Source organism: Protopterus annectens, chromosome 11.part0 (genome assembly GCF_019279795.1).
Source record: "Protopterus annectens isolate FY-2018-M chromosome 11.part0, PAN1.0, whole genome shotgun sequence".
In the NCBI taxonomy this organism is placed as follows: domain Eukaryota; kingdom Metazoa; phylum Chordata; order Ceratodontiformes; family Protopteridae; genus Protopterus; species Protopterus annectens.
Window position 1 is genome coordinate 562058514 of NC_056745.1, and position 14802 is coordinate 562073315.

General features: G+C 40.5%; 1 protein-coding gene across 1 annotated transcript in view; it reads left to right on the top strand.

Moving 5' to 3' along the window:
* CREB3L2 (cAMP responsive element binding protein 3 like 2) overlaps positions 1-14802 on the top strand; it is a 2450910-nt gene that overhangs the window by 2095572 nt on the left and 340536 nt on the right. The window lies entirely within an intron of this gene.

The following is a 14802-nucleotide window of genomic DNA, read 5'->3' on the forward strand; positions in this document are numbered from 1 at the left end:
TTATACCCCAGCCACTCTGACGTCAGGGAGGAGGCGACATCAGCCGACGCTGGACCCAGACTTTGGAATCTGGCCGACCGAGGGCTGCCTGAGGCAGGACAACCCCATATGTAAGGACTGCAGTTGCATATCTATCGGACATCTACATTTATGGTAGGTACAAAACTGTACATTTTTTACATTTTTGGAGTAATATGGTGCATTTAGTTTTTACCCATTGTTTCCAAACACTCTCTCTTTTTTGCATAAGGGAGTGAGTGTTTTTTGTAAGCCAGGGGGTGTGGTTAGCTTTTATCCTTAGTTTTCTTAGTGCAGGAAGGGAGTTAAGTATACCAGGGAAAATATGGTTGAAATCCAGTACTGCGTCATTGAGGGGATTTGGAGGTAGGAACAGTTAGCTAATGAAAGTCGATTGTTAAAGGTTTCTGCATCATAGTTGAAAAGGTTCTGGCAATCTCTGTAAAGGTGGGTCCTGGGTATTTGAAGAACATGTCTTCGCACATAAATAGAGAGGTGGTCGCTTAGGGAATCAGGTAGAGTATATATGGTCTTGTGTCTTTTTCAGTCAAATCAAACAGGTTTGTTCTGTTTTTGCTTTATCTTGTGTCTGAATTTACTGGGCTGAGCCTGAACTTGGCCCTTGAAGATTAGTCAGAGTCAAAGTAAACCTTATTGTCATTTAGATCTGTACATACTGTGATAAACAAAATTACGTTGCTTCTTTCCCAGTGCACGAATTATACATATGTACAGTTACTGTTTAGTAGTACTAGGACAGACAACAGACATTACATGTATAAAAATGTGCCATTTAGGCTATTGCACAAGTAAATATTGCACAAACTTGAATTTTCACATTAACAGATACCCATGAAGCAAAAATATTGCATAGAGTACTGCACATTCGTGTTTCAGGACAGGTGAAGATTTGGATATTTCCCTAAAATATGCTAATTAGATTAGTGCTCAACTCCAGTTAAACCCAACATAAATAAATGGAAAGTAAATTTGTGTTTGCTTTTGGGATTTAGTGAATATTATATTAGGGCTGGCTTAAAGATGTAATATTTGACCTATAGCTTTGGTCTTTTGTCAGGTTTTTATAATTTCTTAGGCATCCTTGATGATCTGCATTACTAGTGGATTTCACTCAAAATTAAATAACACAATTAAACATAGGATGAGAAAGAAAGAATGAGTATAATAATAAATAGAATTAATACATACTGATGCAGCCCCCTGTACTCCACTTTTCCAGAAAACAAAAGAAGTATTGTAGACTTGTGTTGTTCTAATAAGTATATGAGGATTTAAACATCTGAATTTTATCTTGAGTTTTCCATTATCTGCTGCATAAGTGGCAACTATGATTTAGTACTTTTTTATTGCATTTTAATGGTACTTTGGTGAGATAAATGCTACATAAGTCTCATTTTAATCTTTTCAGATTCATTATCATCTTTTCAGAATCAGAACTACTAAATGTGACACAAATTAATTATAGTAATAACAAGTCACTTTGAAGTTAAGTAGCTCGTATGATTTTTTTACTACTTCATTTCTGTAAAGAAATCAGTTATTGATTGGATGAGATGTTAGTGGTCCTTAACCGAATGGATTCTGCCCACATTAAAACATATCTTAAAATTGTAGACCAAGTCCATTTGTAAAGTACTCCTGAAATTAAATAAACATTTCAGACAATGTCAGCTGCAGTACATGAATGGTTATTACAGGCACACAAAATGCTGACATTATCTTCAACAGTCTGCCTCATTCAAGGGAAGTACAAGTATGGTAGTGAATGTAAAAAATAGAATGTATTATAGGGTTGCCACCCCTCCGTTTTTATTCTGGACTATCCAGAAATCAAACTGATTCTCCGGTAGTCCAGAAAACACTGTACACACTCCGGTATTCTGTTTCAAAAAAGGAAACAAGACTATTGAAGTTTGTAAACTGGCTGATTTGCTCTGCTTTTTTACAGAAAAGCATAGTAAATCAGCCGAAAGCAGACAGTAGGAATGGAAAAAGAGGGTGTTTCCTGTCAGGTGATGTCATCGTGATGCCACAAAATGGGTAGGGTGTGAGTGGGGTTACTGGTGATGCGAGGGGTGTGGCTTTACTCCAGTTTTAGCCACGACGAAAGGTGGCATCCCTAATTATTTCATGTACAAAGTATAGTATATTGAGTGGAGGCATTGCATAACCCGAGCAAGACAAAATAAGTATTTGTATAGTTATCCGTCTTTCTGGCTACCTGTTTATATGTATGTATGTATGTATCTATCCTGTACTATTTGGCCTGTGTCCTGAGTCTTTTCTGAAAAAGTCCTGAGAGGAACAAATTCACTTATTTTTTTTATAGAAACTTTTCAGAAGTAAAAAAACAAAACAATATTTAGGCTCCTGGACACTGTCTTGTAAAATTCTGGTTAGAGAGAGAGAGAGAGAGAGAGAGAGAGAGTGTGTGTGTGTGTGTGTGTGTGTGTGTGTGTGTGTGTGTGTGTGTGTATTTTTGTATATATCTATATTTAAACTTTCGGCTTTTCCTAGTTAGGGGTCACCACAGCTGAACTCCTGTCTGCTAATTTTATACATACATACATATATAAGTATACATACACGTGTGAAAATATATATATGGGTCCCTGTCAGTCATTCAAACATTTACAAGTTCGAACCACATATGGCCGAGACCATATATGTTCGAACTTGTAAAAGTTTGATCAGACTGAATGGAGATCTCCGTACAGAGCGGAAAGGGAAGATTTCCCATTTCTGCAATGTAGTGTGATCTCAGAGTTGGTATATTTAAGTTATGGGGGTGCAGGGGGGCATAGCCCCCCTGCTATAGACGTTTTGTTTTTTGTGTTTCTACTTCAGTATTCGAACATTTACGGATTCGAACATATGGTCTCAGCCATATGTGGTTTGAATTTGTAAATGTTCGATCTACTGAAGTAGATATAATATTTTCACACGTGTATGTATACTTATCTTTCCCTCTGCAGGTTTCTTGTTGTTTTTAGAACCATTTCTTCCATTGCTTCCATAACCACATTCTCTAAGTCTTCTTCTCTCTCTGGCTATTTCCTCTTCTGACTTGAGTACCTTTTTTCTACTTCTGACACTCTTCTTTGTGGCTCTGCCTCTCTTCTCAACGAATACAGCTAATATATATTGGAGGGTTTCCATCCCCACACCTGTTAGTATCCAGGAAAATTTAGGAATGAGAAGTATACAAAATAAGGTCACAGGTGAAGGTGGCTTTGCTAAATGCCAGAAAATTAAATAACAACATAAGTGACCTAGAAGTGTATCTCTTCCTGGAGGCTGCTCATGTCAGTACCACTACTAAGATACGCACTAGGTTTAACTCCAGACCTTCAGTCACTGTGTTGACTTTACAGGTTTTATTGCAAGTCTCCCTTGATTTTCTCTGGGTTCTCTGGTTTCCACCTAAAAAGAAGCTGCTTGCCTTGCTTCAGTAAATTGCCAATATGTAAAAATATGTCTGTCCAAGTTAGCAGAAAGTATCATTCTGAAGTCATTTCTGGGGTAAAGTTTGTATTGAACTTATTTGCTTGTATATTTGCATTGTCATTGGGGGTTAGAGTGGATGCCCCATTAAGGAAAGGTTCAGGGGAATGTTGTGTGTTACTTGTTAGTTTTTTAACATATTAACAAAGAAATGTGCAGTGTGTTGGGTGCTAAACGTTATAACACCACAAACAAAAAAGCTAGTATCAAGGATTCACCACAGATGTGTAAAACAGGTGGAACTCACCGTTGGAAACAGAATATTCGTAAAAATATTCTTTTATTGCCAAAACACACTGATAAAAATAAATAAATAAATGTTTTAACAGTTAAGCGCTTTTGTCCAATACACAGTGGGGAACTTTTGAGTATTGGTGTTTGGCTAGGCTTGTAATGGTCTGCAGACTGATTTCTTTTGAACATATGACCCAGGAAAACCATAACATGTGTTTAATCTTACTGGAAACATTCACCATCCAACCAAATTCCTTTTTCAAGGGTGAATTTAATTACCCCAGTATTAACTGGGAATCCTAGCTGACACTAAACATGCAGGTACACAGATTCTTGAGGTTTGTAAACACGAACTCCATGGACCAGATTGTCAGTAAACGTATCAGTGGCACAAACATACTGAATCTAGGCCTCACTAATAATGGAGAGTGCTGCACACACCCCTAGTGTAATGCCCTGTCTGGTGAGGTCAGAGCATGAAATGGTCTCCTTTGAAGTAAAAATAAAACCCAAAACCCCCGGCTAACCTAGAATGTTCAGGAACTACTCTAAGACTAACTTTCTGTTGTTAAGTGATAAAGTAGCAAAAATTTGAAGCCCCTCAAACCCCGAGAATATTGCTGCCAACACAGAACTGTTCACAAAATCCCTATACAAGAATGTTAATCACTACATAGAGGCAGCTGTACTCACCAGAAATAAATACAGAACTAACTCAAAAAACAAGTCACCCTGGTGGAATCAGAACATCAGTAGGCTGTAAAATAGAAGGCAGAAAGTCATAGCAAAAATTAGGAGGTATGATAAAAGTGCCCTCATCAAACTAAACAAACAATTCAGGGGAGAAATAGTCTAACAGAAAAATCTGAGGTAAATTTGGTCTCCCAGGCCCAGGACAACTACAGGGCATTCTTTAGCTATGTCCACAACCTCAAAAGCAGTACACAGTTGTGTGCAGAATTCATTGTTAATGGCACTTATCTATACTGAGCCAGAATATATAGCAAACCTTCTGGCAGACAAATTCAGCTCTAACTTTACCATCTGTCCCTCCCCAACCTCCTGTCAGGATGTACCAACAAATATAACTCGTTTTCTCTCTCTCTCTCTCTCTAAGGCCAAGAATCTTGCATCAGTGGGCCCTGACGATATCCCAGGCTGCCTTCTAAATAGCATGAAACTTGACCTATTTTTAGCTGTACCCTCCAGATGGGCTTTGTACCTTACAAAATATAAAGAGCAACAATCATCCTTCTGCACAGGGATGGGCCAACTACAGACTCTTTAAGTCTCACTAGTCTCATATGCAAGCTGTGGAAAGAATGGAAATAATCAGTAGTGACACAGGAAACCTCCAGACATTGGACCCAACCCACTTTAGTTCCTTTTCATCAAGGACAGGTCATGCCTACTTAATCTGGAGGACTTTGTTGAGAAGTTGACCAAAGCAGTGGACAAGGGCAAAACTGTTCACACTGCCTACCTTGACCTGGCCAAGACATTTGGCACAATAGCTCACTCTGGCATTGTTGACAAACTCAGGAGGTTAGGGATAAACCGTTATGTCATCTGGTGGATAGCCAGCTGGCTCACATACAGTACCCAGGAAGTTAGAATTGTAGAGTCCACCTCTACAAAAAAGCCAGTTACCAGTGAAGTCCCTCATTCCTGGGACGACTCCTTTTTGGCATCTACTTCTCTAAATTTGAGACCAATGTCAAGGGTCTCTGGCTGACCATATCTGCAGACTATTGTAAATTAAGAGTATTCATAGAATCCCCCAACAACACTAATGTTCTCCGAGAAGGGCTGACACAGACAATTAACTGGTGTCAGAGCCATGGACTAAAACAAAATGCTAAGAAATAAGTAATAGTATCCTTTGGGAAGTTGTTCACCCCTGGTAGTTATTGTATTGACAACTAAAACCTAATGGTTGATCCAGTAGTCAGGGACTTCGGGACATACATAAACAGTACTCCAGCCTTTGACCATCGTGTGTCTGTGGTAGAGAGGAAATCTTTCTATGTTGTGCAACTTATAAATAAAAGGTATGGCATCTAGGTCCAAGGAGGTCATTGTTCCACTATATTCAGCATTTATGAAAACCATCATTGAGTACAATGCCCCCTTTGGTATGTACGTAACCAGGCACATCCATTGGAACATCCACAGAGGTTCTTCACTAAAAGAATACTGGGCATAAATAACATGTCCTGTGCAGACCACCTCAAAGCCCTTTCCTTGCATTCTATTTCCTTCAGCTGTTGAAGGGAGCTCTATGCCTGTCATTCAAGGCATCATCAGACCCCACTCTGATGGGCTTCTTGCATATCTGCAAAACAAACTGCACCAGAAATACCTGTTCTAAAGACTTAAACCTTGCCTGTGATATGAATAAGACCTGCTGGAGAGACAAGTATATATCCCAGAGACTACCCCTTCTCTGGAACAGGCTCACCATCCATGTGAAGCAGAGTTACTTCCTAACCCAATTCAGGTATAACTTTGACAAATGGATGGGAAATAGAAAATTGATCCCTGGTTTGGCACCTTTGTCTCTAATGGACTCGGGCAGCCTGTAGATGTTTAATCTCCCAAACTCCTGCTTACACTTAGTAGGATACCAGAACTTGTCAGAGGTTTGGGATGCATGGCTAGGCTTAAAAACTCCCCAGTGGTCATTAGCTTAGTACATCCATATGAATCTGTATGAATTATATAATGTTCACTCTTTTTAAGTGCTTAAAAACAAAGGTGTCATTTACAGGGGTGTGATTGTTCTGATCGCAAATGTCAAGCGATTATATAGCCCATCTTAACTGGTGAAGGAAAGACTATTTGAGTAGAAAAGGTAGAGGCAGTGTTTATGAAGATTTGATCGAGGATATTTTGGCCTCTAATGGGTTCACTAGCTATTTTATCCAGTTATTTCCTGTTTATCAACCCCCAAAATATCTGATTCTACTCTACATTATAGGTATAGGTGCTCCAGTTTGTGTCGGGGTGACTGTAGCCACCTTGGACTGTGGAGTTTTTGCTTACAGGAATTTATTATAAAACATCCAAGAGTTTGCCATTATTATCTGGGGACATGGAGGGGGTTCTAGGGGTGCTAGAAATTGGAAGCTTGACTTGCCCATGGTAAACTGAAGATCTGATGTCAATTTTCATTCTGTCCTCAACAGGTTCAGGTTTGATCCCTCAGATCCGACTTGACCATTGCTAAAGGTCATGGCAACCAAAAAACTCTTGAGCTTCTCCCTTACTCACAGTGCACCAGCCCCATTTACCTCAGATCTTGTTTGCCTCTTCAAGCAGAAGACATGGTCTTCCCTCTCTCTCTCAAGCGGTAGTTAGATAAGTGTCATATTCTTCAATTTCTTACTTTAAAAACTTTTTATTTTATTTATTTATTTATTTAATTTATTTATTTTACATTTGTTTAACAGGATAGTCCAACTAGTCAGAACCCATTTTCAGTGGAGGCCCGTGGCGAAAAGCTCCACAAAGTAACAATACATAATAAAAACATATACATAAAGTGATATTTATACGTTGGTAAAAAGGTATGACAGAGACCATAAATTAAGGTACTTGTACAACAGCATATAATTAAATAGAGTTAGCTGAAGATAATCCATGGTTACATCAATACAGGGGCTCAAATATTGTGAAAGACTAACCAATTGGAACCTATATGAAGATGACAATCAGGTGACTGATGACGAGAGAGGAAAATTGAGGAAGAAGGAGGTCAGGATGATGAACAAAAGGGGAAAGAGGAGCTATTTGTTGAAGAAAGTAAGTGAAAGGATGTTTGTATAGTGTTAAGAAGGGTAGTGGAAAGGTAAGAAAGAAACATTCTGAGTGGAATAAAAATTTAGAGTGATAGTCTAAAGAGAAAAGGAAGAAAAGAAAAATTGTTCATAGTTAGCTACATGAGCACAGCCACTAGTCTGATAAATACTATTTAAGTAGTTTTGTAACTTGAGTAGAGTTGTTAGTGAATCTAATAGATTCAGGGAGTGAATTCCAGGTTTTTACTACATAGCATGAATTTAGGGAGTCTCCTGAAGAGCTTCTGGCTTTAGTAATTTGTAATAAGTATTTATTTGTTGAGTGAAGTGTACATTTATTGAAATAAGGATGTCGTATGTTTAGGAGAGCTTTACTATCCCTTACCTTCGATTATAAATTTCATGTAGTTTCCTGTATTTTCTTCTATTGTACACTTTTTTTCTGTACCTCTTGGATACTATTGTTAGTATCTTTCTTCCCTCTACAACAATATCATAGCTTATTTGCTGTCTTTTTATATTGTTAATGGTTACTTTGTTTGGCAATGAAGGATAAACCAGCAGGCTTTAAAAATGTACTAAGTGTGGGCACACAAGCTGCCAATTTCTGATGCCAACACAGTTTGTGTCTGTTGTTTCGGTCCTCTCCATTTACAACAGGATTGCTCAATATGTCATGGCTTTAATCCTCTTGCATTAGTGGAATACAAAACTAAACTGATCCTAAAAGGTCGTCTTCCTTCTTATTTTCTGTATCGGAGGGTTCTCCTTCCTCTAAAACAAAAAACTACAAAAATTACGAAATCCTCTTTTCTTAAGCCATCTTCTTCCTTTTCCGCTTCAGACTCCTCAAGAAAGAGGTCTCATAAGGACGTGGTCTCAACCCCGGATCCAAAAAAGGCAAAAATTCAAGATCCTGCTAAAGAAAAATTATTGGATATGATGCCTCCTAAATCACATCAGATGAAGTCAATTCTCTCAGATCCGACTTCATCATTAGATCCAGTACAGTCCAGACCTGACTTTCAGACTGCCAAATTACTACCCAGAACAAGGTGCTCTCCGTCACTGGATCTGGTTCCTGACAGGGTATCTTCTCCATTCGTAGAAAGACCCAGGTCTCCGTCTATGCACTCCACTTGTTCTTCCCGAAGCCTTACAGAAGAAGATGTGGTGAGACTGGTGAAGAAGATTCTGTTGGCGCAGAGCCAAATTGGTGTTCCTTTGATTCTTACCCCTCTGAGTCAGGAGATCCATGTATCTACTACTTCCCCTTTACAGATTCCTCTTCTGATTCCTGTAGATTCAGAGGTTTTGGATCTGAGTCGTCCGGATCCTAGGATATCTTAACCCTTGGAATCCAAGATCTTCTCTGGAGGCTCCAGTCCCATTGGATCTGGAGAACTCCCAGAACCGTAGTCCACCTGTTGGATCTGAGGTGTTGCATTTGATTCCAAAGCTTTCAGAGCCATCTCTGTACCTTGGAGCCTCGGCACTGGATAGCTCAGCTCCAGCATCCACCTGGGAGGTTTTACCCTTGGAACAGGGGAGACCTATGATTTTGAAGCTTGTCTTCTCGGATCCAGAGTTCGCTCTGCCTTCCAGAGTGTGAAGAGAGTATTTTCTGCCTTGACAGTTCTAATGAATCCATCCACTTTGGATCCTAAGTCTTCTGCCATGATGTCTCAGTGCTCAGATCTTCACCATCTCCTTCCACATGTACAGCCAGTAGGGGAAACCCCAGGCTCCTGCCCACGGAATTGTAATTTCCTCTTTTGATACCTCCGCCCAATGCACCTTGCTGAGGAAGACCACAAGAAAAGGATGTGTAACAGGAAACATTTAGGCTCCCTGGAGGAGTCCATCACTGAAGACACATATTTCGATGAAGGCAAAGGGTCCCCATGATCAGCTCCCGAAGATGTCTCCTTTGAAGGCATCCTGGAAATCCTTAAGCAGAAAGGTGGTTGGATGTCCAGCAACCCTATGTTTCAGGAATCTGTTCTCCTGGAGGCCTTTGGTACTGGACCCTCAACCTCGTGCTCGACTCCACCTGCCGATGAGCTCATTGATTTGATCTCACAGTGGGTGTAGAAGGACCCTAACACCATACAGCCCATTCCTCAAAGACTAGATAAGGTAATGGCACTAACTGGGGATAGGCAGTTTTGGAGGAAGGGTGTTCCTGTTGATGCCATGGTCATTTTGGTAGCCAACAAGAGGGAACTAGCTAAGGAAAGTTCCACAGTCCATCCCCCTCAACAAGGGTTCACAGGCGATGGACAGGTTTGGGAAGCATGTCTATGCTTCAAGAGACCTTCACTTTGAGGTCTCTGAACTGTCTGGCACACTTCACTAGGCTACGGAGGGATTTGATCAAAGAGTTATCAAATAACTTCTTGAGTGCTGTTTGTGATGAAGTTCAGGCAGCTGTTACTTCCCAGCAGATGACCCTACAGTCCATATCCAATTCACCCATGAGGTTTATCTCACATATAGCGGAAGGAACATCAAGGGCAGTGGGTTCAGATGTTTCCATAAGGAGACATGCCTGGCTGCGCCTCTGTGAGTTTGTGAAGTCTTTTAAGTCTTCTTTTGTCAATGCTCCTTTTGACGGAATATCTTTATTCAGCACCAAAGTAAAAGGCACTCTGTCCAGATGTGAAAAAGTTGGAAAGACCCTGTCTGCCATGGGTGTGCATTTTTGGACTTCTCAAAGAACCTTTTCCAGGAATCAACGAGATAGTCGAAAAATGTGGTTCAAGAAGTCTCAGGGTCCTTTTCAAGATACATGTGGAGAAGTTTCTCCCAGAGTCAGAGGAGGAACTCTAATGAGCGAAGACCTCCCCACTCCCCATCCTGGCAGAGGTGGTGCAGAAAACCAGGGAGCCAGAGAATCAATCTTTGACAACAACCCTAACAGCGCTCCTTCAAGGAGGCTCAATTGTCTATCTCTGGAGACAGTTGGGGAACAATTATCCCTGTACCAGATAGATATAACAAAAGCTACTTGGGTGCAGAAGATTATTTCCAGAGGTTGTATAAATACCCTTTTCCCTTATCTCAAGAAAATTCCCCGATGTTCCTCCCAGTCAGAGGGAAAAATCAGCAAGTCAGATACAAAAGCTGCTTGAAAAAAGTCATCCAAGAGGTCCTACCAGACCAGACAGAATCCAAAACTTATTCAGGGTTCTTTTTTGGTGCCAAAGAAAATGGGACAGGAGACTAATTATGGATCTATCCAAACTAGACAAGACACCCTGAAGAACCAAGTTTCAGATGGGCATGGTTCAGTCCATTCTCCTGTTTCTGGGAAAGGACAACTGGATGTGCTCTGTAAACTTTCAGGATGCCTACTATCACATAAAGATGAACAGGTGATGTAGAAGGTACTTACATTTCTGTGTAGGAGCCAGTCATTATCATTTTAGAGTACTGCCCATTGGACTCACCGCAACCCCCAAGGTGTTTACCAAGTGCATGGCAGTGGTAGCAGCTTACCTGACACTGCAAGGATTCTGAGTGTTTCCATATCTAAATGACTGGGTCATTATTGCTCCAATCAGGCATCAACTCATATGTGCAAGAGACCAAGTTCTCCAGATTTGCTGTGTTCTGGGGATAGCCATGAACTGTGACAAATCTCATCTGCAACCAACTCAGAGTTTATAGGAGTAATTCTCAATATGAAAACAACCATTGCTTCCCTTCTGTTACTGGAAGTTCAGACAGTAAGATTCCAAGTCAAAAAGTTAATCTGCAGCAACTTAATTTCAGCTCCAGTGGTACTTCATGCTCTGGGATCGATAGCAGCAGCAGTAAGTTAGCACCACTTGCCAGGTTTTACATGAAAGTTCTTCAATGGATGTTCGCTGCTCAGTGGTCAATTCTTTATCAGCTTATGTCTTAGAGGATAAGAATCACTTACAACTGCTACAGGGATCTCCAGTGGTGGATTCATTCAGACCAGGTTCTACAAGTTTCTCTGTTCATTCCCCTCAGCCCAAAGCCATAGTGACCACTGCTGCTTATTATCTGGGGAAGACAGTCCAAGGCACCTGATTCCCCAAGGAGGCCAATTTGCATGTAAAAGTCCTAGAGATGAGCGCATTGCTGTTAGCGTTGCAGGCATTTCAGAATCCTCTCCCTTTGAGGACAGTTGCAGTACAGTCAGACATCAGTCATCTGGTATATCAACAAACAGGGAGGAGCCATATCCTACCCATTGTGTCGAGAAGCTGTCAGAGTGTGGCAGTGGGTGATCTCTTCCAATCGCTTTCCTTTAGCAATGCACATTCCGGGGAAGTCCAGTGTGATAGCAGACAAATTGAGCAGGTGCATTCTCCAACCTCACGAATGGTCCCTCAACAAAAAGATTGCGGACGTGATCTTTCGACAATGGGGCCAGCCTTGCTGCAGTCTATTTACATCCCTGCTGAACAATAAATACAGCAGCTACTTTGCCCTAATCCCCCCACAGGAGGAATCCCCGAGGGTCACTCTGCTTCATGATTGGCCCCCCAGTGTCCTTTATGTGTATCCTCCCACTCCAAATATCTTCAGAAAGCTGCAAGGTTGAAGAACAAGGTCATCCTCATTTCACCTTATTCGCCTAGACAAATTTGGTTTCTCTTCCTTTGGTCTCACCTGATTCAGCCACCTTGGTTTCTGGATCCAACCCGGACCCCCTGTCTCACCCAACAGGCATGATACCTCCAGACATAGTAAAGCTCAGCCTGACTGCCTGGTTCCTCCAGTTCCATTAATAGCCAGGCAATCTATGCTCTCTTCTCCTGTCTGTCATATTCTTTTGTCCTCCCATAAACCTCCTACCAGGTAACTATACTCCAGCAAAACTCAAGTAAATGAAAAAGATTTGTTTTTTTTTCGGCTCAAAAATGTAACATTGAACCTTTCTAAACCACCATTCATAATCTCGTGGAACTTCTAGTGCATCTTTTTGAAGAAGTCCTATATATTGAACAAATTATTTTTGAAAGGCACTCTAATTTAAAGGCCCTCCTTTAAAGATCTTACCCCTGCTTGAGACCTAAACATTGTGCTGCAGTCTGTTATGCAATCTCCCTTTGAACCCTCAGCTACATGCAAACTCAAATATCTTTCATGGAAGACAATTTTCTTAGTAGCCATTATCTTGGCCAGAAGAATTTCTGATATCCAAGCATTGTGCTCAAAACCTCATTACTTGAGCTTCCATAAAGACAGCGTTACCTTACGTACCAACCTGTAATTTCTTCCAAGGTTGATGTCAGAATCCAGTATAAATCAATCGATTAATTTGCCAGTATTCTTTCCCAAATTTTCTAACAAAGGAGAATAGATATTACATTTATTAGATGTTCATTGACAGTTTTACTTACATAGGACTAAAAACATCATAAATTCTGACTGATTGTGTCATATACAGATCCAAAATTGGGTAAGCCAGTTACCAAAGTTGCTCTAGATGGATAACAAATTGTATTTCCATTCTGTATAACAAGTTGGGCATTGCTCTGACAAAACCTGTTGACCCCATTCCACCAGATCCATAGCAACTTCCTCAGTTTTTCAGTCTAGAGTGTCATGAATAATATTTGTGAAGCAGCTACTTGGGCTACTCCCCATACCTTTATTACTCATTATAAATTACATCTGGTCTCCGGAAGAAGGGCATCTTTTGGTTCTGTGGTGCTCAGGATTATCTTTGCTTGAGTCTGCCCTGGAAATTAAGTAGCTGGGGACTCTGTCCCATCAGTTGAGGACAGAATGAAAATTGATATCAGATAAAGAAGTTATCTCCATAACTTTCCATCACTGTTGTCCATTTTCATTTTTCCTGAACTCTTTTCCCACCAAACACCATTCTTGAGGCTTCTGGATTTTTTTTTTTTTTTTTTTTTGTTATATAGGCTCCATGACAATTTCCATTGTTTACTTTTTTGTAAGGCAGCAACCAAAATCTGAGATAATTGAGGTTGGTGCAATGTGGATAAGGGAGAAGCTTGAGAGTTTTTTTGTTTCCACGAGCTTTAGCAATGGCCAAGTCGAGTCTGAACTGATCAGTTGAAGAAGAATGAAAATGGACAACACAAATGGAACATTATGGTGAGTACATAACTTCTTTTTCTAGGAGTTCAGTGTGTGGGTCTCTGAGGGGTATGAGTCTAGATAGATGTCCCTGACAAATATGGAGGCACCACTGCAGTTTCCATCATGCCACATAAATGGATATGTTCCAGATGCAGGAGAGGTTCAAGATTCAGCAGTTTGTTATTGAGATTCCTGGTATTAAAAGAAGCTCCCTTAATGTAGCCCAGTCTAGGCTTAGATGTCTACTAGATGAACTCTGCCTACAAAGGCAGTGTGGGACAGCAAATGTTTTTGTCAGTATGTAGGAACATTTGAATGAGAGATGCAGACCATCCCTTTCAAAGCAAGTAGGACTATTGATCGTCATGCCCCAGGCTGATACATACTGTAACCCCCTGGAATAACACCAGATATAAAGTCATTTGTTAAACCCATTTGTCATCATTTATATCTAGGGATTATTCCACTCGGGACCAGAATCTTACCTGCATCTGTCATACAACTAGAAAGTTCCAACATGAATCTCTGCATGTCCTTCAGGATTTTTGCTTCAGGGTCATTCATTCCCACATGGACCACTACCACATTGTAGTAATACTTGTCTCAGGAAGGGACCGTGAGGGCCCTTGTAATGTCTGTGATTTTGATACCTGAAAGCCAGATAACAGTAACCATATCCATGTCCAGCATGGTCAGTGGGGAATTATCTGTATGCCTAACAACTGAGTTACCAGTCACTAAAATATTTCTGTCAGAAGTTAGTTTATAAGTAAGTAATTGAGAATAATTTGGCTGTTTTTAAGTCATTAATGTAGGTGTGCATTGAAAAGATGAGCTGAGGATCCAGTGAGGTTTGTTCTTGCAAGCTGTGGGAGGCTTTGGCAAGGATGTCTTTATGGCATCAGTGTATGAAATTATTGTGTGTACTGTATGAGAATTTGGTAGTGGTTGAGGTGTGGGTATGGATATTGTGATGCTCACTGCATTTTGTTAGTCATGAGAGAGGGCATCTCCACATTATCTAGGTATTTACAACTCTCACAGACACAGCTTTCTGTATAGTCATGAGAGAGGGCGTCTCCATGTTATCTAGGTATTTACAACTCTCACAGACACAGCTTTCCATATTAAA